Genomic DNA, 22770 nt, shown 5'->3' on the forward strand with positions numbered 1-22770 from the left:
AAGTTTTGTTTGCATTTGTCTTTCCTCACAGCTTCTAAATCATGAAAGAATTTTGAGGTTTCCTTTCAAGTTTTTTTGTTTGTTTATTAGTTTAGTTTTGTTTTTGAGATCTGTCTTAGTTACTTCCAGAAAAGCTGTGTGTCTGTTTCACTACCTCAACAATTTGACAGAGTGAAATCACCAATAAGCAGGCTGAGGGCCCTTAATGTGTAATTTTCCAACTTAAGAAGAAAAACGAGAAGTAACAAAGAAACACAATGGAATCCGAGTCAAAATTATATTTGGGTGAGGTTTCAGTTGACTGATAATATTAACACTGAATCTCAGGGATGAGCTGCTAACAAGTCCTGGCCCTCTCAACTTACATTGAAAATGGATTCCAGAAGAATTTAAAGATGGGTGCTGTCTTTGTTGATCTCACAGCAGCCTATGACACGGTCTGGCACCGAGGTCTCCTAGTCAAGATCTCAAGATGCCTGCCTCCATGGGTGGCCAACACTATATCGTTTCTTCTCCAAAACAGAAGATTCCAGGTGCATCTGGGTGACAAGTCTAGCATATGGAGACTTGTTTCAAGTGGCCTCCCTCAGGGCTCTGTTCTGGCTCCTACGCTATTTGATATTTACATCAATGACCTTCCAGAAACTTCTTCAAGGAAGTTCAACTACGCCAATGACATCTGCTGTGCAACTCAGGCATCCAAGTTTGACATGCTCGAAGAAACACTCACGAAAGACATGTCTCTGATATCTGATTACTGTAAAAAATGGCGACTAATCCCTAGCACTGCAAAAACGGTATCATCTGTTTTCCATCTGTACCATGCTTCGGCCTCGCATGAGCTTAATGTGCAGCTTGACAATAGGAGAATCAAGCATGAGGCCCAGCCAGTCTATCTCGGTGTTATTCTCGATCGCACCCTGTCATTTCACGAACATCTCATAAAAACTGCAGCAAAGGTGGGTGCGAGGAATAACATCATTGCAAGACTGGCCAGCTCCTCATGGGGCGCAAGCGCTTCCACAGTACGATTATCATCTCTGGCATTATGCTATTCCACTGCAGAATACTGTGCCCCAGTATGGTTCCGTAGCCCCCATGTCCACTTGGTCGGTTCCAAATTATACTCCTCCATGAGGATAATTTCTGAAACCATCCATTCCACCCCAGTTCCATGGCTGCCAGTTCTTAGCAACATCGCCCTGTCAGATATTCGTCGGGATGCGGCATCATCTAAGTTCATTTCCCACATCTACGCTCCACCGGACCTGCCAATATACACAGATATCTTCGCCCACCCTGTCCAACGCTTGACGTCTCGTCATCCAATCTGGTCTCCTACGCTTACACTGACCTTCTCTGTTCCAGACTCTTGGAAACAGAGTTGGCAGTCAGCTGAGGTAAAGAACAAACACCTCATCACTGTTGTTGAGGTGGTCTGGTGTCGGGCTGCACCACGGAGAAGAGAGCGGACGTCCAGAGCAAAGGGGTACACAAATCTTTATTATAGGATGGGGGGGTTTGGTTCGGACCACGTGGAGCCAGCCGGCAATGGCCGACCACGGGGGGAGAGCAGGGAGCGAGACCTCAGAGAGGGAGAGCTGAGAGCCCAGAGAGAGAGGGGGGGAGGGTGAGGGGGCTTTTTATTGGGTGACAACAAGAGGTGCCGTGTAGGGCCAGGATTGGTTGAAGGGGGCAATGCTAGGGTTAGTAAAACCTGGGGGCGGAGACTGCATCAGAATAACTCCTCAGCAACACATCACAGACCCCTGCCAGCGTCAACCCGGCTTTGACCTAGCACGTTATGATTGGGCCCTCCTCAATCGCTATCGAACAGGCCATGGCCGGTGTGCCGCTATGTTCCATCGATGGGGAGCCAGAGATGACCCGAACTGCCCCTGCGGCTACAGACAGACTATGACCCACATAGTCAACAACTGCCACCTCTCCAGATTCAAAGGAGGTCTCGAAACTTTACATCAGGCTCAGCCTGACGCTGTTGACTGGCTACGGAAGAAGGGCAAACGCTAGAAGAAGAAGGGATGAGCTTTTGCCCTTTCTGTGTAGTGACAGTAGAGGACAGAGACTAGTAGTAGATAATAGGGGAGGTTGCAGCTGGGGTAGGTAATTTGACCACCACCCCTACTTCCTTGGGATATTTGGCAGTGTCTGTAGACATTTTTGGTTGTTACAACCCAAGTTGTGCCTTCAGCATTTAGTGGGTGAAATCCAGGATGTTGCTAAATATCCTGTAATGCATGGGATAGTCCTGCCCAACACAATATGATCCCACTCCAAATTTCCATATTGGTGAGATTGAGAATCCCTGATGTAGAGGCTGAACAGTCAATGTATGGAGTCAGATGGACTAATCTTCCCTTCATAACTAGTAGGCCTTATACACCATTACTTTAGCTCTCTTCAATTCCTCATCTGAAAAATAAAACAAAACAAGACAAAAAACAAACAAGAAAACAGGATAACAGTATTTTCCTTATGGGGGATGGATGAAGATAAAGTGAATGAGCCTGAATAAGATTTGTACAACAATGCCCAGGATATAGTCAACACCATGTAAACATTGAAGGTGATATTTGTGCTAAACAGCACTATACTATACATATATAGATAGATAGATAGATATAGATATATAGATATATAGATAGATATATAGATATAGATACACACACACACACACACACACACACACACACATATATATATATATATATATATATATATATATATACAGCACTATATATATGAGAAACTACAGATCTCTGCATTTTGTTTTGGAGAGAAACATGACTGAAAGCCAGCTAGAAAGGTAATGGTCGCTCTTTCTCTTCTCTCCTCTCCTCTCCCGGATCAACTAGGAATACCAAAGGAGACCACCTGGGACCGAAATGAGACAGGACTGGAACAACTACAAGAACCCACCAGGTCACCGGTGAGTGCAAACACATGTGGCTGGTGACAGAGAGGAGCCTAGGGAGAGATTAAGTGGTTGGTAACGGTCCAGCAGTTTGTCGCCAGTCTATTCCACCAACAAGGGGACAGCTGAGGGGAGGAGAGGACTCCCGGAGACTCACCAAGTGCAACTCTAGGTCTCCATTGCTACTGCCCTCAGAGTCTGGAGCAGCGGCAGGGAGAGACACCAGGGGACAGAGATCTATCCAGGAAACTCAGGAGAAGACCTGTACCTCTGTGGCATAGCGGTGGGGCTGTGAAAGTCTCTTTGCATAACCACTGGAGTATCTCTGCCACACCCTGCTTTATCTCTTGATCAGGAGTCAGTGGTTAAGCTAAGAAGCCTACTTGTAGTTTAAAAGCCCTCAGGCTCCCATAGCCTACAGGGAAGAAAAAGTAAAAGAGGCTTTTAAACCACTGAGCTCCAGCTCAGGGATTAAAATACTATTGAAACTACTGTTAACTTCCACCACTGTGAACCCTTTAATTACCTTACTTAGACACAAGTCAATCCAGGCAATAGTGATCAGTCATTTGAAAAGTACTGAGAGAGGGAACTCATAACATAATATATAAAGTGGTTAAACCAACAAGAAGAAATAATGGAGAAACAAACCAGGACAAGAGTCCAGCTAAAAGCCCCCCAAAGGGTGAAGCACAAAATAACGAGTTCAACATCCAAACACTAGCTAAGGAAATAATCACAGGAGTGAGTAAAGAGTTTGAAAGAATTGTAATCAGAAATACAGGAACAAATGAGACTCTGGAAGAAAACACTAATTATCTCAAGGTTATTAGAGAGCTGAAAGTTGAAATAGCTGAGCTAAGAACACAACTATCTGAACAAGCTAAAACAGTATCAGAACAGGGTAACAAAATAGATGAACTCCAGAAAACAGTAGAGGGCAGGGAGAATAGAATCAATGAGGCTGAAGACAGAATTAGCAAGAGCCAGGACGAATTAGAGACAACTAAAAAATAAGTAAGAGATCTCAAAAAGAGATTAAGAGATGCTGAAAACAACAACAGAGTCCTATGGGATGACTTCAAAAGAAACAATATACGTACTATTGGCTTACCAGAGGAAGAAAGAGAGGGAGAGGAAAAAAGCATTCTTCAGGCCATAATAGCTGAAAACTTCTCTAGTCTAGACAACATCAAAGACATAAAGATTCAAGAAGCCCAGAGGGTTCCAAACAATTAACCCAGACTTAAAGACACCAAGACACATCATACTTAGAATGGAAAGGAATAAGGATAAAAAAAGGATCCTGAAGGCTGCAAGAGAGAAACAAAGAGTCACCTACAGAGGAAAACCCATAAGATTAGCAGCAGACTTCTCCACACAAACACTACAGGCCAGAAGAGAATGGCAAGATATCTGTTGAGCACTGAATGAAAAAGGGTATCAACCAAGAATACTATATCCTGCTAGACTGTCATTCAGACTAGATGGAGGCATCAAAACCTTCTCAGACAAGCAACAGTTGAAGGAATCAACTATCACCAAGCCTGCCCTGAAAGAAGTTCTGAAAGTTCTTCTATAAACAGTCAGACTAGCATAAATAGGTCATATATCAGAACACTCTAAAACTCTACAAGAATGGCATTAAAATATCTTCAATCTTTGATATCAATAAATGTCAATGGCCTGAATTCACCTATTAAAAGACACAGAGCCGGAAGATGGATCAGAAAATACAACCCAACAATATGCTGTCTACAGGAAACCCACCCAACTCAACAAGACAAACACAGACTTAAAGTGAAAGGATGGAAAACTATCATACAAGCCAATGGCCCACAAAAAAGGGGCAGGAACAGATATACTCATATCTGACACGATAGACTTTAAATAGATAAGATTTAAAAAGATAGGAATGGACACTACTTAATGCTCAGAGGATCAGTCAATTAAGAGGACTTAACAATTATTAACATCTATGCACCCAATGAGAAGCCATCTAAATACATCAAACTTCTACTGAAAGAGCTACAGCAATATATTAACAGCAACACAGTCATAGTAGGGGACTTCAACACCCCACTCTCTCAACTTGACAGATCACCCAGGCAGAAAATCAGTAAAGACATAAGGGAGCTAAATGAAGAGATAGATAAACTAGAACTATTGGACATTTTCAGAGTCATTCATCCCAAGAAACTGGAATACACATTTTACTCAAATCCACATGGGTCATTCTCAAGGAAAGACCATATGTTAGGCCACAAAGACAGCATCAGCCAATTCAAGAGCATTGAAATCATCCCAAGCATCTTCTCAGACCACAGTGGAATTAAACTAACACTTAACAACCAACAAAAGATTAGTAATAGTCCCAATATGTGGAAGCTCAACAGTACACTTCTTAACAACTTCTGGGTCAAAGAGGAAATAAAGGAAGAAATCAAAATGTTTCCAGAATTCAATGAAAATAAAGACACAAGCTATCAAAATATTTAGGACACAGCAAGGGCAGTACTGAGAGGGAAGTTCATAACTATACAAGCACACATTAGGAAACAAGAAAAAGCACAAATAAACAGCCTGATTGCACATCTTAAAGACCTAGAAGAAGAAGAACAAAGGAACCCTAAAGCAATCAGAAGGATAGAAATCACTAAAGTTAGGGCAGAAATAAATAACATTGAGAATAAGAAAACCATACAAAAGATCAATGAAAGTAAATGTTGGTTCTTCGAATCGACAAACCTTTAGCCAGACTCACAAAACAAAAAAGGGAAAAGACCCAAATAAATCGCATACTAAATGAAAGAGGATATATCACAACAGACACCACAGAAATTCAACATACCATGCGAGGCTTCTATGAACAACTATATGCCACCAAGCTAGAGAACCTGGAAGAAATGGACAATTTCCTAGATACCTACCAACTTCCAAAACTAAGTAAAGAGGAAGTGGATAACATGAACAGTCCCAACACAGCTAATGAAATTGAAACAGTTATCAAAAATCTTTCCAAAAATAAAAGTCCTGGACCAGATGGTTTTACAAATGAATTCTACAAAACCTTCAAGGAATAGTTAATACCTCTACTTTTAAAAGTCTTCCAGAAGATTGAAGACACTGGAGTACTCCCTTCTAGCTTCTATGAAGCCAACATCACTGTGATACCAAAAGCAGACAGGGACACAACCAGAAAAGAGAACTACAGACCAATATCTCTGATGAACATAGATGCTAGAATATTGAACAAAATTCTAGCCAACCTGATACAGCAGTATATTGAAAAGATTGTTCATCATGACCAAGTGTGGTTTATCCCAGGCATGCAAGGTTGGTTTAATATAAGTAAATCAGTCAATGTGATCCACCACATCAACAAAAGTAAGACCAAAAACCACGTTCTTAGCAGCACAATTTGTAATAGCCAAAACCTGGAAGCAACCCAGGTGTCCAACAACAGATGAGTGGCTGAGCAAGTTGTGGTATATATACACAATGGAATACTACTCAGCTGTAAAAAATGGTGACTTCACCGTTTTCAGCTGATCTTGGATGGACCTTGAAAAATTCATGTTAAGTGAAATAAATCAGAAACAGAAGGATGAATATGGGATGATCTCACTCTCAGGCAGAAGTTGAAAAACAAGATCAGAAGAAGAAAAAAACACAAGTAGAACCTGAAATGGAATTGGCGTATCGCACCAAAGTAAAAGACTCAGGGGTGGGGTTGGGTGGGTGGGGAGAATACAGGTCCAAGAAGGATGACAGAGGACCTAGTAGGGGTTATATTGTTATATGGGAAACTGGGGAATGTTATGCATGTACAAACTATTGTATTTACTGTTGAATGTAAAACATTAATTCCACAATAAAGAAATTAAAAAAAAAGAAATGTTAAAAAAAAAAAAAAGAAAGGTAATGGTCATTAGTGCATCCCGTAAGGGGTTACAGTCTTAAGTCACAATGACCTGTGTGGCACTGTCATTGTTCTCTGATAGTTTCCTGGTGCTGATTTTGTGCTGTGGTGTTGAGATGGAAAATATGTCACTTTGCATTTTAGCACATCATGTGTGCTCGGGTGGTGTTTGAATTCAGTTAGTAATCATGTTTGCAAGATTTCTAAAAGGTCAAAAGACGTGTGAATTCCCTAAGTGGGTATGAAGCTGTGAGATAGGGAACAAGGAAAGACTAATAGACATACAACTGAAAATTAAATACTCACTTGGCAGGGCTGTTGGTGTCTGTAAGTAGTGTCTGTAAGTAGTGGAGGCACTTGACCTTTAAGATAAAGCTGGAAGTCTGAAAGGCCTGTCCTGATGAAAGGATTTGAACACTAAAGGTGGTAAGATTTATATACACAGCCAACACATTATCACCTGATTTATTCTCTTATTAATTGTAGTGTTGAAGATGTCAAAAAAGAGGACATTCAGCTACATGTAATAAATTATAGGTCTTCAGCAGAGAAGAGGCTTAAAGTGGTTGAAATGACCTGTTGGAAAACTATGCCCAGAATTATAGTTAATGTATTATTTCTGATTTGCACGAGACTGAAAATGTCTCCAGTAAGTTTAGTTAAATAGTCCTTGATCTTGTGGGCCTTATTTTATGCTCCAGGTAATTTCAGCAGCCAGAGGACCACTCTGACTTTTCCTTAACCTAGATTCTTTCTTTCAGGATGAAAGTCTTAATTAAGAAGATGCTTAACATTTAATATAGGCAGTTTCAAAAATCCTCAGGAGACTACTTTTTTTTTTTTGCCTCCAGGGTTGTTGCTGGGGCTCAGTGCCTGCACCATGAATCCACTGCTCCTGGAGGCCATTTCCCCCCCTTTTGTTGCCCTTGTTGTTGTAGTCTTGTGGTTATTGTTGTTGATGTCGTTCGTTGTTGGATAGGATAGAGAGAAATGGAGAAAGGAGGGGAAGACTGGGGGGGGGGGGAGAAAGACAGACACCTGCAGACCTGCTTCACAGCTTGTGAAGCAACTCCCTTGCAGGTGGGGAGCTGTGGGCTCAAACCGGGATCCCTATGCCAGTCCTTGCACTCTGCGCCATGTGCACTTAACCCGCTGCACTGCCACCCAACCCCCAGGAGACCACTTTTATTTAAAGTCATGGTTTCACTCTAAATTGTGATAAGTGCCCATTTGCTTTAAATACTTGTGAACATAGCAAGGGATATGTACAGTATATTAAAAGATCCTCTAAGGCTCAATAAAATGTTCCTTATGGAACATACAATCACTTTTAACCTCAGAGTGCTGAACTCAGGTAACTTGCTCAAGATCACAGAGATAGTTATGGGGCCAAGATTTGGATCCAAGTCTGTCTCTTCTTAATGCTTTTTCTTCTCTATCTGGTTATTTCTTCAGTGATTAGCACATAAAATACAGCTGTCACTGCCACCCTCCTAGTAATATGGAGTGTGAATAATGGAAAGATTTGAAGTGATTTGTATCTGGGCTAAAGATTGGTTTATTTGAAATTAAAATATATATTCTCTTCTGATATTTTAAAATTTGTGGACTCCAAGTTTTGAGCAACAGGGTCTGATTCATAGTAAGCACCTCAATTTAATCTTCATGAAAATAAATGCTGGATGGGAAGAAATGAGATTAGTATTTACAAGTCTGCTGTAAGAAAAGAAAGAAAGAAAGAGAGAAAGGAAGAAAGGAAGGAAGGAAGGAAGAAAGAAAGAAAGGAAGAAAGAAAGAATCCCTTACTCTTAGAATTATTGTGGTTTCTGGAGACAAAAGGGAAGGGGTATAGAAGGGGTAAGTGGAGGCATCTAAGAACACACTAGAATATTGATGGTGGGTATGGTGAACCTTATATGACATATGAAGATGTATCTCTGACATTTTATAGTATTATAAACCAATTCAAATAAATAAGGAAGAGAGAGAAATAGAAAGAATGGAAAGGAGGGGGGGAGGAAGAAAAGGAAAGGAAAGGAAAGGAAAAAAAAAGGAATGAAAACAGAACAAAACCCTTTTTCCATTACTAGTTATGGTAGGGGTGGGGAACGTCTGGGCCACAAGATCATTTGATTGGACCCTGCCAGAACAACTGAAGCTTCTTTCAGGGCAGTATTAAATGCCTTATTTTCAAGTTGATAATATCTTATGGCCAGTGAATGATGTTATGAATACCCAAATTATCCTTGGCAGAATAAAAATTCCCCATCCTTGACTTATGGAGTAATTTGTTCAGCTCAAACATTTTGAGTCTCAGTTTGTTTCTTTCTCTGTAGAATGAGTTAAGTGACTGGTATGCTTATCCTAGTCCTGAAGCATTGTTTTTGCTAATGCTTTGATTGTCTGAGTGGACCTTGGAATATAGTTCCTGACTTTTTTTTTTTTTAAGACCGCAAAGGAGTTTTTCTAACATTAATATGTGAGAAGTGTTGCAAGTCTAGGTCATTCTTTGTGATGAAAAGTGTTTGTTCAGGGAGTTAGGCAGTAGCGCAGCTGGTTAAGCGCAAGTGGCACAAAGTGAAGGATCCAGGTTTGAGCCCCCAGCTCCCCACCTGCAGGGGGGTCGCTTCACAGGCAGTGAAGCAGGTCTGCAGGTGTCTGTCTTTCTCTCCCCCCTCTGTCTTCCCCTCCTCTCTCCATTTCTCTCTGTCCTATCCAACAACAATGACATCAACAACAACAATAATAACTACAACAACAATAAAATACAACAAGGGCAACAAAAGGGAATGAATAAATAAATAAATATTTTTTAAAAACCAAAAAAAAGTGTTTTTCCAGTTGAAAATTTGATGCTCTGATGGTGAGTTTTGCATATAAAAAAGCAAATTCAATTTTACTTTAGTCATAGAAATTAGTACTCAGTTTAATTCCTATAAATAAAAAATATCTAATTTTTGTATTGACTTAATTTTATTTGAAAATCTTTTATATTTTATAAAGTCACAGAATTTTAGAAGCTGTTTTGATGGGGTTTTCAATACTTGGTTCCATTAAAATGTAGTCTTTTAGACATTTTTAAATGTCTAAAAATTGTACTTATACATTTGACAGGCTGAATCCTTCTAAAAAAAAAACCTCTAAATAGTTGTCAAAAATTTCTATATACTTAGGTATTCCTAACAAGTCTAAGAATAACATTTGTAACTATAGCAAAATTTAAGTGAGCATAAAAGCTTTACCTGTGTATTAACTTGTAAGATTTTAAATGTAACTTTACAAGTCTAAATTTTGTCTGTTCATAGTTCATATATGGCTAGGAAGATTGCTTTCCATGACTGCTCCTACAGAAATTTCAACTGTTTTTATCTCTGATCAGTGCAAGATATTTGTATAATTCACATAATCACAGAAATATTTTGAAGTGAATTTTTAGCACAGTTGGTAGTCAAAATATGTTCTTATATATATGAAATTAGAATCTCTAAAGGTATGTGACTTGGTTAAAATATTTGAGACAGATTTTAAAAAATTTTTATTTATAAAATGGAAACATTCACAAGGCCATAAGATAAGAGGGGCACAATCCCACACAACTCCCATCACCAGAACTCTGTATCCCATCCCCTTCTTTGAAAGCTTTCCTATTCTTTATCCCTCTGGGAGTATGGACCCAGGATCATTATGGGGTGTAGAAGGTGGAAAGTCTGGCTTCTGTGATTGCTTCCCCGCTGAACATGGGCATTGGCAGGTCGATCCATACTCCCAGCCTGTCTCTCTCTTTCCCTAGTGGGGCATGGGTCTGGAGAGGTGGGGCTCCAGGACACATTGGTGGGGTCATCTGCCCAGGGAAGTCAGGTTGGCATCATGGTATCATCTGGAACCTGGTGGCTGAAATAAAAGTTAAGATATAAAGCAGAACAAACTGTTGACTAATCATGAACATAAAGGCAAGAATATTGCAGATGAAGATTTGGGGTCTCCATTTTGGAAACAACTAGTAGGTCTATTTTAGGTATATTCCAAGGGGCCCATAACCCTACCAGTTTTTGCCTGAGCTTGCTTGACATCTAATATGCAGGTGAAGTAAGTTATTTATTGTTTGGGGAGATGTTTTCATAGTTGGAAAAAGGACTAGAAAGCTGGATCAGGGAAGGGAAAGTATATTAATATTGCTAACTGTAAACCACATTGATTTGATTTGGGGCCCATAGTCAGCATAGGAGCCTATGTAACCTCTGCATCCCTGTATGTCTGAGCTCACATTCTGTGGTCATGGGTAGGAACATTCCAGTTTGCACTATTTTCAGGACCCATCTTCCTCAGGTAGTAGGTAGAGTATGTTGTCCAACCTCCCTTTGGAGAATGGAACAGTCCCTACCATTATTGATCCACATTGAGGACAGGGTCCTATGGGGGCCCACAAAAGGGTCCATTATGTTGTTCCTGATGGAGATGACCAGTGACAGTGGTGAGAGGAATCTGTTAGAGGCCTAGGCCCATCATGTCTGTGTGGGAACCCCAGGTCTCCCTGACTAGGGCCCCAGGTGATGGTTTGTGACTGAAGAGTCATCATTAAAGTATGGCAGTTGAGAGTTTTTACCTTCAATGAAAAGCATATGCATCTTTCAATCCTCCATCCTTATCTTGAAGTGTATTTATTATTGTGGTATTATTTGGTGTGGTAGAAATTAACAGTGGAAGAAGTGGGTTGAGTCTTACCTTTTTAGTAGCATAGTGGTGAATTTGTGGACATTAGTTGGTTACTATTATTGTCTATCAAAAAGAATCTAATGCTTGCTTCCAGCCAAGTTGTTTTAAGCCAGTTAGAAATATCTTTGCATACAATTTAGTTTTGAACTTATAGTTGCAAAATGAGAATGTTTCCAAAAATGGTGGAACTATATCAAAATTGTTATGATAGTGAATTCATAGCTTAAGGGAAGGTGGTGTTTTATTGTTACAATTTTTAATTTTCAGCTCTGGGGAATTACATTCCCTAAACTGATTAGTTATTGTGTTTCTTGGCTTTCAATTCTATAAATGTTGTTTCCATTGAATGTAAATGATTCCCGATTGCTGGAATTCTGCGTCTTATATTTTATCTTCATAGAATTGCATGACTCTGCTTATCAAAACAATATTGAATTACATTTTAGTCTTCTTTCCTTCTTTCTTCTCAGTAACTTTTAATTTAGAACTCCCTAAAGCCATTCTATTGATAACAGAGATTAGGAGAAAGTATCCATGAACTATGAAGTAAATATTTGACAACGTTGGTCCTGGAAATACCTTTGATGCCAAGAAGTAAGCCCTTGGGGTTTTATTCTTTGGAATGAGATATCAGGCATATAGATTATCTCATGGGGCAGCAGGACATGCCCAAGTGTCATCTGTAATAACTGTCTCCATTTGAACACAGGGGCAGGCGTGTGGAGGGTAGGAGGAATGGGAGAGAAGTTGAGTGAGAAAATGGGAGAGAAAAGTGTTCCTACTCGTATTTTTCTTTCTTTCTTTTTTTTTTTTTTTTTAAATTTTCACTTGTGATTTAATATTTATTTATTTAAGTTTGTTTTTACCAGAGCACTGTTCAGCTCTGGCTTATGGTGGTGTGGGGGGTTGGACCTGGGGCTTTGGAACCTCAAGCCTGAGAGTCCCTTTGCATAACTATCATGCTGCCTCTTCCACCCTAGTATTTTCCTTTTATCAAGACTACACAAAATATATTCAGCTACACATAATGGAGAAAAATAGGTACATGCAGGTCATTTCAAACATTTTTATTGTCAAGAATTTCATAGAAAAGACAGTTTCTCTCTAAGATTCACACTTTTAATAGAGTACCTTCTATGAAGTAAATGTTTTTTATGAAATAACTTCTTTACTGACTTTTATTAATCCAAGAGCTGTATCATGCTGCCAGAAACTATGATTAGCATGCTCTATGAAAATCTCCATATTGATCTGATAGTTCCAGTTGAGGCAGAGATGATATGAATGCTACTTAGGGACATTTTAATTAGACCTATCACAAATGAATTTTTGAAAAGAGCCATAGTATCCCTGGCCCTATCTTAAATACTAAAACATAATCTCTTAGGATCTGACATAGGGATTTTCATTTTTAATAAGCGGTGCTCTCTTTTTTTCAGGTGGTTCAGACCTCACTGTGCTTTGAACTATATATACTTTGAGAAGTAGTACACTAGAAATCTTGAAAAAATTGGAAACAGCTTCTAGACTTTGCTCCAAAGTGACTTCACAGTGACTTCAAGCTGGGGACCTCTAGAAAGGTGAACTGCAAACTCAATTCAACTATTCAGCCTTGGACACTATGTCTATTGAAGCTCAAGGATCTATGACTAAGTTGACCTTTTGTCATATCTCTTTTCCTCCCTGTTTATTTAAGTTACCATCTTAACTGGCTGCTGAAGTCAAAAGTGCTTTTGTTCTCCACATGAATGATTTGATTCATATCACACCAATATAGCTTCAAAGGGAGAAAAGTCTCTTACCTCTCCCTCCCTCTGGCCCCCTCGAAAATGCCACAACCCAGCTAGAGGATTTTTAAAGGCTTTGCTTTTAAATATTTCAGACTTCTCAGGTTTCAGCTCTCCCCCCCCCCCACCTGCCTAGAAGAAATAAGGCCAAAAGAAATAACACTCACTTAGAGTGTTTTAAAGATAGGTGATGTCCTTCATATGATGTTGTGTTTAAATCATTGCTTAGCAAATTAGGGGCTTAAAACACAAAACTTAAGGGGCCAGGTGGTGGTGCATCTAGTAAAGCACACATGTTACAATGTGAAAGGACCCTGGTCCCCACCTGCAGGGGGAAAGCTTTGCAAGTGGTGAAGCAGGGCTGCAGGTGTCTCTCTGTCCCTCTCCCTCTACCACCCCTTCCTTCTTGATTTCTGGCTGTCTCTATCCAAATAAAGAAATAAAGATAGTAAAAAAAATTAAAAAAACCACAAAACTTGGGAGTCAGGCGGTAGCACAGTGGGTTAAGCACACGTGGCGCAAAGTGCAAAGACCGGTTAGAATCCTGGTTCGAGCCCTGGCTCCCCACCTGCAGGGGAGTCACTTCACAGGCGGTGAAGCAGGTCTGCAGGCATCTCTCTTTCTCTCTTCCTCTCTATTTCCCCCTTCTCAGTTTTTCTCTGTCTTTATCCAATAACAAATAAATAAATAATAAAAAATGATAAAAAAGACCTTTATAATAATAATAAAAAAACTATTTAAAAAAACCCCACAAAACTTATTGGGGTTACTTCCAGAGAGTTTGATTTAAGAGGAGTGAGACTAGGGCCTGGGAAATTGTTATTTTGATTCAATGATTACCCAGCCAAGATTTTAGTGAATGAATCCTGACAGATCTCGTTCCAAAGGTTGAATGGCCCTGAAATGACCATTTCTCACCAAAAGACTGTGTTTTCTCTACCATTTCAGGCTCTGGGTCAGGCAGTGACACACCTGGTAGAGCACATATATTGCCATTTCAAGTTAATGGGACGTAAACAGGGAAGGGTGAAGGGAGGATGTCTTGAGCTCACATTCTTTCATTTACCTCTCTCTCTCGCCCTGTCTACCCATCCATCGAGTTTCTTATAGTACTGGATCACATGTGATGTTTTCATCTTCCTGCTTTTGTTCAACCCGCTATTTTTTCAGCCTGTGATTCTTAAGCTTAACTCTCTAAACTACAAAACTATAGTCAAATCATATCTCATTTGTGAAGCCCCCCTAACACCTCGGATTGTGTAAGTCCTGCCTGTCTCCATGCCCAATTTAATTTTTATGCATACAAGTATTGTAGACTGAAAAACAGATTGTTTTGTTACAACTTATTTAAAATATTTTCTCAGGTAGTGATATATATATATATATATATAATTCTACATCCTAGGACCAGTGAGATCAAGTATCTGAATCAGGTACCAACACAAAAAGTAGTAAATTGACATTTCAGAGATCTTCATGCTCTCCTTTGGAAGAATGCTAGCAACCCAATCACTCAGACTTTGATATTTAAATAAAGATCGAGAGAGAATAAAAATCTTTTCTCATGGGTGAACTAAGTGTCATTTGAGGTAAATGGATAAACAGGTAGACGATACAGATATTTCTGCCCTTATAGGAGTGGGAAATGTGAAGCTGGCAAACTCAGTAGCCAAAACTCTCAGGAGTGATTCTGAAACAGGACTTCCTTTGATCATCTTTGCCACAAGAGAACCTTTCAGGCTTGTATTGTTGAGTGTAAAATGACAGAAAGATAGAACTCCACTGAGTCAACAAGGACAGGTTGTATGATGAGGCATCTGTTTGCTTTGCCTCTGTTAGAGAGGAGAAGCTACTTCTCTGCTCTCAGATATAGGGCTTGGGATGGGGGAGTGTGTTTGTGTGTGTAAGCTAACAAAAGACATTAATCAGAGAAAAAGCATCAGACAGATAAGCATTTAAAATATTATTTTACATGCACATGAGTCTACAGAGAAAAAGTGAAACTCAGGTTTGATTTGAAGCTTGTGTATCATTTCAACAAAAGAATGGAGTATTTGGGTTTTGAAGAATGGTAAATCTTAGAGAAGTGGGTAGAAGATATAGGCTATATTAATAACAGGAGATAAGGACTATATTGATAAGATCTGTTTATGCAAACTGGTCGCAGTGCTGACTGCCTCCAATGCAGATTACACTTCTCTTTCTGGCATGAGAAGGAGAAACTCTTACAAAAGGAAATGTGTGCACTGCTTTTTTTTGGGGGGGGGCAAAGAAGGAGAACATGAGAACTCTGTCTGCCTTCAATCTTTGTATCAAGATGGCATATTTGGAGGAGAATATTCAGATCCCTCCTACTTTCCTGCTAAAAGATGTGTCTCTGGCAGAATTTGATTTGAGACTCACTTTTATTATAACAGGAAGAGAGGTGGCATTGTGCTTGGAGTTCTTGCCTCTGGTCTAATGGTTTGCAGAGGTTACCTAAACTAGTAAGGAAACTCAATGCCTGTGAGTGATGAAACTCTTAAAGCAAGCCATATTCCTGCATGTCTGGGAATGATAGTGCTTGACATATAGTATGTACTCCATGTTTTTTTTTTTGGGGGGGATGCGTGGAAGATGGCGTGGCTAGTGGATCATGGGACATGCATGCCTGAGGTTTCTGCTTTTCCCTCCAGCACCACCTGTTTGAGAATGCTACTGTAGTTTCTCTTTCTTTCAACTGAGACTCTCTACCTCACATGAAATATCTAAAAAACCTTTTTTTTAGTTCTTAAAATTAATTTATTAGTGATTTACAAAATTGTAAGATAATAGGGATATAATTCTGTACAGATCCTACCACCAGAGTTCTGTGTCCCCATCCCCTCCATTGGAAACTGAAGTAAAACTCTCCCAAGGTCACTGATATGGGCTGATTCTATAACTATCTATCCTATCTATGTATATGTATACCTTTTAATTATTACTTTTTAAAATATTTATTTCTTTTTCTATGAGAGAGAAGGAAACTGGAATATCACGCTGACAAAGGTTATGCAATGCTGGGGATTGAACTCTAGACCCCATGTTTGAGAGTCCAGTGCTTTATCTACTATGCTCTCTCCAAGCCTACAAATAAATAAAGCAATTCTTTTAAAAAAAATCATTGGACAAATCTTATATTCTTTGGCTATTCTGTAGAATTATCTAACTTGTAAGTGTTACATCAATAATAGGTTGGCCCTAGTTGGAAGGTGCCATTTAGCAGGAATGGAGCTAAGATGGAGAAAACTCAGTTTACATAGAGATCTTTACGAGACTGTGGCTTAGTACAAAAATTGAAGGTGTCTAGTTAACATCACCTCAACTGAATTGACTCAGCTTCTGGTTAATGGCAAAACAAGGAGGAAGGATTAGAGAGAGGAATATATACTCAGCCTATGGTCTATGCATCAAAAACTTTGAGACATTCAATCAATTTTTCTCCTCTCATATTAATTAAGTAGTGATTTATGAGACTACAACTTAATAAGAGTATACATCAACACCATTCCCACCACCAAAAGTCTGTGTCCCCCACTCCCCCAGTAAAGCTGAAAATCTACTCTTACCCTCCATCCAGAGATTTTCACTTTGGTGCCCTACAGTTAGTTTCCACATTTTGGGGCAGAACTTCTCTCTCATGAGCAGCCTGCTCTCCAGTCCTTCAGAGTGTACTTTTGCTGGCTTTGGCCCCTACCTTTTATTTATTTTTATTTACTTAGTTTTGTAAATGACTTCTTAGAGGACTAATGGTTTACCATATAGTTTTTCACACATGGGTATAATTTCTCATCCCTCAATGATAGGTGTCTGCAAAACACCCTTACCTCCAACGTAAGTCCATTTCTACCACTGTGCATTAGGACCCCAAAGTATCCTCAGCTTTCAATCTGTGTTCCTTCCCCAGAATCCTTTCCCAGGTGTATTGCACCTTTGCAATACACCAAACATATCCTGCTGTCTATTCAATAAACTGCTTTTAAGCTACTGACAACATTTGCATCTTAAATTCTTTTCTCCATGTGTACAACAGTGTTTTCAGGGTACAAGTCAACAATAATGTAAAATCTTCAACTAAGCAGAGTGGCAATAATCAAATTGAAATAAAATGTACTTTGATATTTTTTAGAGCCTGTTCATTTGAGAAAACTTCAGGCAAAATTACAGATATTAGCTCTTGATTTCAGGTGAAATTCCATTTTAAATAAGTATGAAAGTATGAAGCTTTATGCAGTCTGTTATATGCCCCCCCCCAAAAAAAAAATCTCTCACCATGTTATTGATTCATCACTCCATTCAATACAGTTTGAACAAAGGTAGCTTTAAGAATAGCTCTGGGAATGCTTGATGCACTCATTTGCAAATAGTGTTGTTTACATTTCAACACTTGTCAAGAAAATTCATCTGAAGAAATTACAAGCCTAAAGAATTCCTACATTGGCTATTTGTCACTGGAAGCTTTCCACACAATGAATAGGCATTATAGGTTGTTAAGCATCTCCAGGAACATTGCTTATTGAAATTTGTTGGAAAGGTGATTGAATGTTATTTAAGTAGAACTTTACATGCAATAAATAGCACACGTACAGACTGCTGAGAGAATGGATGAAAAGGATAATGTTCTGTTTGGGGCTGTAAGCAAAAGGCAATCAATTAGCGGAGCCAGCTTGAATAATGTGAAAGGAGCAGTGCCTTAGCAACTCTCCTGCTGAAAGATTTGGACTGCAGGCTGAAATAATTGCTTTTGCATTAAAAAGATCTATAGCTCAGCATAAACACAGCATAAAAGGGTATCAGGCACAGAATCCATTTCTAGATTCACATCTCTCCCTGGAGTTTGCTTTCTTAGGAGACCACTTTCTTTTCATTGCCTCACCTTTCTTTTGGGCTTCAGTTCATCATCTTTTCTTTTTATTGATGTAACATTGGTTTCCAATATTGTATTATATATATATATATATATATGTATATATATGTGTGTGTGTGTGTTTGTGTGTGTATATATATATGTGTGTGTGTGTATATATATATATGTATATATATGTGGAATTGGCTAATAGTAATATATATGGTGATTATCCTTAGTGAAATAAGTAAAGAAATGAAAGACAACTACTAGATATTTTCACTCATATGTGGAATCTAGAGAACTGATTCATGCGAACTTGTAAAACCAACAAACCAACCAAAAACATAAACACAAAAACAAATAAACAAAAAAACAGACTTCGTGAGAACTATGGTGGTTATCTTTGGGAGTTGGGGTGGTGGGGTCTTAGATCTTTGTTGGTGAATACAGTGTGAAGCTATACCTTGTAATCTGACAATCTTGTAACACACTATTAGTAAAAAAATGCAAATAAAAATGGAAAAGACATGTGTATATATATGTATATAGACATATATAGTTTTCACACCTGTAGGTATATGTGTATACAACTCACTGAGCCTCCTGCCAGGGTTCCTGTGTCATCACTCCAACTGGAGCCCTCTACTTCTCCCCTCTGGATTGCATTAGAACTCCCTTCAGAGCTAAAATGTCTTCTGCAGCAGAGATTATCAAGTGTTCAAAGGAAGGAAGTTCATTAGCATAAAACTGGGAGAACAGTACTGAACTAGCCCTCCAGTGCTACAGAGTGGAGCTATTGAGCAAGACACAACACTTTTTGTTACTAGGGGGAATAATGGATTGGAGTAAATGCTAGTTGTTGATACATGGGGAAGCACAGCATTTTGCTAGTAATGGGGATGAGCTTTGATGGCAATCCTTTTGCATCAGGGGGCAATAATTTTTTTTTTTTCTGTAAGGATCCAATCATAAATCTTTTAGTCTCTGTGGGCCATATGGTCTCTATCACAGTTGAACTCTGCCACAAATAGTCCTAAAGCAGCCCTACAAAGTGCATAAATGGTTGAGCATGGTTGTGTTCCAGTAAAATTGTATTTATAAAAATGGGCAGTTGGCCCTGCTTTCCATCAAAACCATGACTGAATACAGCTGGCACAGAACAGTCTCACATCACCAGAACATGTTTACAATATATATGGCTCTCCTAGAATCTTAGGCATGATTTCTAAGTTTATATTACCCTTGCATCATAAATGGAATAACTGATGTTAATCTTGAATCTTGTTCTATTTTCTTCTTGTATTTTCATTGCTAGCCTTCTATGTCCCTATCAATACTTCCTAATCTCTAAATTAGGACCCCCTCCTCTGTCCCTAGGCAAAGGACTGTTTGAATGTACCTGTGAACTGCTGTGTAATGACTGCACCAAGTCAGAGTGAAGTACAGGGAGACATCTGATCACTAGCTACCTTAATGCATATAAAGTATTGATACCTGTCAGATAATCTGGTTCTTTCCTCTTTCCTTCAGCCTCAGGATGTTTATACATGCGACATTAGAATGCAGAAAGGAAGTCAATTAAAAAATATGTACAAGGGCCAGAGAGCTTACTCACTTGGTAGGACACAGACCTTGCCCTGGCACCATATGGGTGGTGCTGTGATAATAGAGTAAACTCCAGTGCTGTGGTGTCTTTTCCTCTCTCTGTCTGTCCACCTGTCTCTCTGTCTCTCTATCTGAATGAAAAAGTGGGGCCAAGAGCAGTGAAATTATTCTTATACCTGGACCCAGCTTGGTGCAAATAACAAACAAAGAGCAGGATAACACTTTGAATCTGAGGAGTTATCAGACAGGAAAGTGACAATCGCTGATGTGTATGTGCTGGTTCTCTTTGTAGAATTGCAAATATATTGAAACACAGATATAAAAGGTTTATTTATTTATTTCACCTGAGACATATAAAGTTTTACATGAGAATGAAAGTAAAAGAGAGGGAGAGAGAAGCCAGAGCACCACTCAGGTGCATGAAGCACAGAGGATGGAACCAGGTATCTTAGGCATGCCAAGTCCTGTGCTCTACCAGCTGAGTATTTCCTTTGCTCCCTAGAAGAAACTGACTTCAAGGAACAGATTTAGGGAACAATGAGAGTCAAGGAGGACAAGCTGGCAGTGTCTCCAGTCCCTGTCCATTTTGAGGGCTGGCAGGAATTCCACAAGCTGGCCCTGGGGAACCCAGCCCCTTCCTGATGGCAGGGGTAGATAGAATAAAGTTTATGCAAAGAGACTCTGCAATCCTGGTCAATCCTCTGAACCACCATAAGCTAGAGCTGAACAGTACTCTAATAAAACAAACAAACCAACCAGACAAACAAACAAACAAAAAGAAAAGGGGAGAGCTCCTGCAGAAGAGCATATGAATTTGATTTTCCTTTTTTTTTTTTTTAAGATGTGTTTATTTAAGGGGAGTGAGGTGGAGGCAAAGAGAGAGCAAGAGCACATCCTGGCACATGCCATTCAGATACAGTGCCAGGGACTGAACTGGGCAGCCTGTTTCCAATTCTAACACTCACGCTCTTGCTCTTGCTTGCTTGATGACCACTTCATTAAATTAGCTGTCAGGATAATAATCACTGTGGCCATGTGTCTGCAGGATACCAAATGCCCCAACAGGAGTCTCTTCCCCCCACTTCCCCATAGGGGTGTGTGACAGTAAGAGTGTGACAGACAACATAATCTGCCCCAGCAGTCTTGAAGCTTCTCCATACAGAGGTTGCCATGTGTGTGTGGGAGTGGGGGGGAAGGCTGGGGGGGGGGGGGAGTGTCTCTAGGCTGTGACTTCACATTGTATGATGAGTGCTTTACTGCATGAGCCATCCCCCGCATAAAGATAATGTAAAGTTTATGCAAAGAGATTCTCATGCCTGAGGCTCCAAAGTCCCAGGTTCAATCCTCTGAAACACCATAAGCTAGAGTTGAGCAGTACTCTGGTAAGCAAAACAAAGCAAAACAAAGAGAAACAGATCAGAGACTTGAAACTGAGACTTTGTGTGTCTGTGTGGTGGAACTGAAGCCTCATACATGCATTGTTCACTGCTCTTGGCCATTTAAAAATGAGAGGAGTTTGTGGGGGTAGGGGGAGAGCATGAGTGAGAGAACCAGAGAATCAAAAAATATAAAAATATAAAATAATGAAAACAAACAGATTCACTTCCTGCATTATGAGACTCACCCTTCCCTCTGTAAAACAGACTGCCTGATCCTCACACCACTTTCTAGCAGGCTACATTCTTTTTTTTTTTTTTTTATCAAAAGGAAACACTGACAAAACCATAGGATGAGAGGAGTACAACTCCACACAATTCCCACCACCAGAACTCCATGTCTCATCCCCTCCCCTGATAGCTTTCCTATTCTTTATCTCTCTGGGAGTATGGACCCAAGGTCACTGTGGGATGCAGAAGGTGGAAGGTCTTCTGTAATTGCTTCCCCACTGAACATGGGCATTGACTGGTCGATCTATACTCCCAGCCTAGCAGGCTACATTCTAGTACCTCACAGTTCTCTGTCAAACTTTTGCAAATCGTGTTTGCAAGACCCTCCCTGCCCCCTAGACCAGTTGGATCGGGCTTGCTCTGGGTGGGGCTCAACTGATGGTAGTGTGTAGTCAAGGAGGAGAGACCTTATTGTAATTACTCACAATATAGTCTGTGGCCAGCAGTGACAGCAACCATAGCACCTGGCATTTTACAATCACAAACTCTGCCCAACTCCAGACCGCTTGAAGCAGACTCTGCATTTTAACAGGCTATTATGGTGATTCACATTGACAGTAAAATGAGGAATCCTGCCCTGACTCATCCAGGTGCTTTTGTCACCATCTGTTAAATAGCCTAAACACCAGCGGTCAGTCCTGTATGTTCTTATATGAAGACCCAGTTATAGTTGTAACTATGTAAACATTATTCGACTAATGAATTTCAAGTGCATAGAGAGTTGTTGCCACAAAAACAAAACGGAATATTTCACAAGTGCTGGTAAGGATAAAATTGTCGAATGAGGTGAACTAAAAAGGAGAAAAATGGGGCTAGGTGGTGGTGCACCTGGTTGAGGACACATGTTACAATGTTCAAGGACCCGGGTTTGAGCCCCTGGTTCCCACCTGCAGGGGGAAAGCTTCATGAATGGTGAAGCAGGGCTGCAGGTATTTCTCTGTCTCCCTTTCTATTTCTCCCTCCCTCTCAATTTCTGGCTGTCTCTGTCCAATAAATAAATGAAGATAATTTTATAATTTTTTAAAAGGAGGAAAATCTTAAATTCTAAGTTTATTGTGCCATTATCTTGTCTTTTTTTCTTTCACAAGTGCCTTTCAATTATTTTGTTACATAAGATGATTCTCCCCCCTCCCCCATTTTGCCACTAGGGTTATCAGTGGGATTCAGTGCGTGTACACTCCACTATTCCTGGTGTCCATCTTTCTTTCTTTCTTTCTTTCTTTCTTTCTTTCTTTCTTTCTTTCTTTCTTTCTTTCTTTTTTAATATTTAT

The 22770-nt window shown here is 39.7% G+C and overlaps 1 long non-coding RNA gene across 1 annotated transcript in view; it reads left to right on the forward strand.

The window, feature by feature from the left end:
• Window positions 1-2867: 2867 nt before the first annotated feature.
• The window catches only part of LOC132539297 (uncharacterized), a 30109-nt gene continuing 10206 nt past the window's right edge, over window positions 2868-22770 (forward strand). Inside the window, exon 1 of the long non-coding RNA XR_009550554.1 lies at window positions 2868-2950. This is a non-coding gene — a long non-coding RNA (uncharacterized LOC132539297). The remainder of the gene's footprint in view (window positions 2951-22770) is intronic.

This window comes from Erinaceus europaeus, chromosome 7 (genome assembly GCF_950295315.1).
Source record: "Erinaceus europaeus chromosome 7, mEriEur2.1, whole genome shotgun sequence".
Lineage (NCBI taxonomy): Eukaryota > Metazoa > Chordata > Mammalia > Eulipotyphla > Erinaceidae > Erinaceus > Erinaceus europaeus.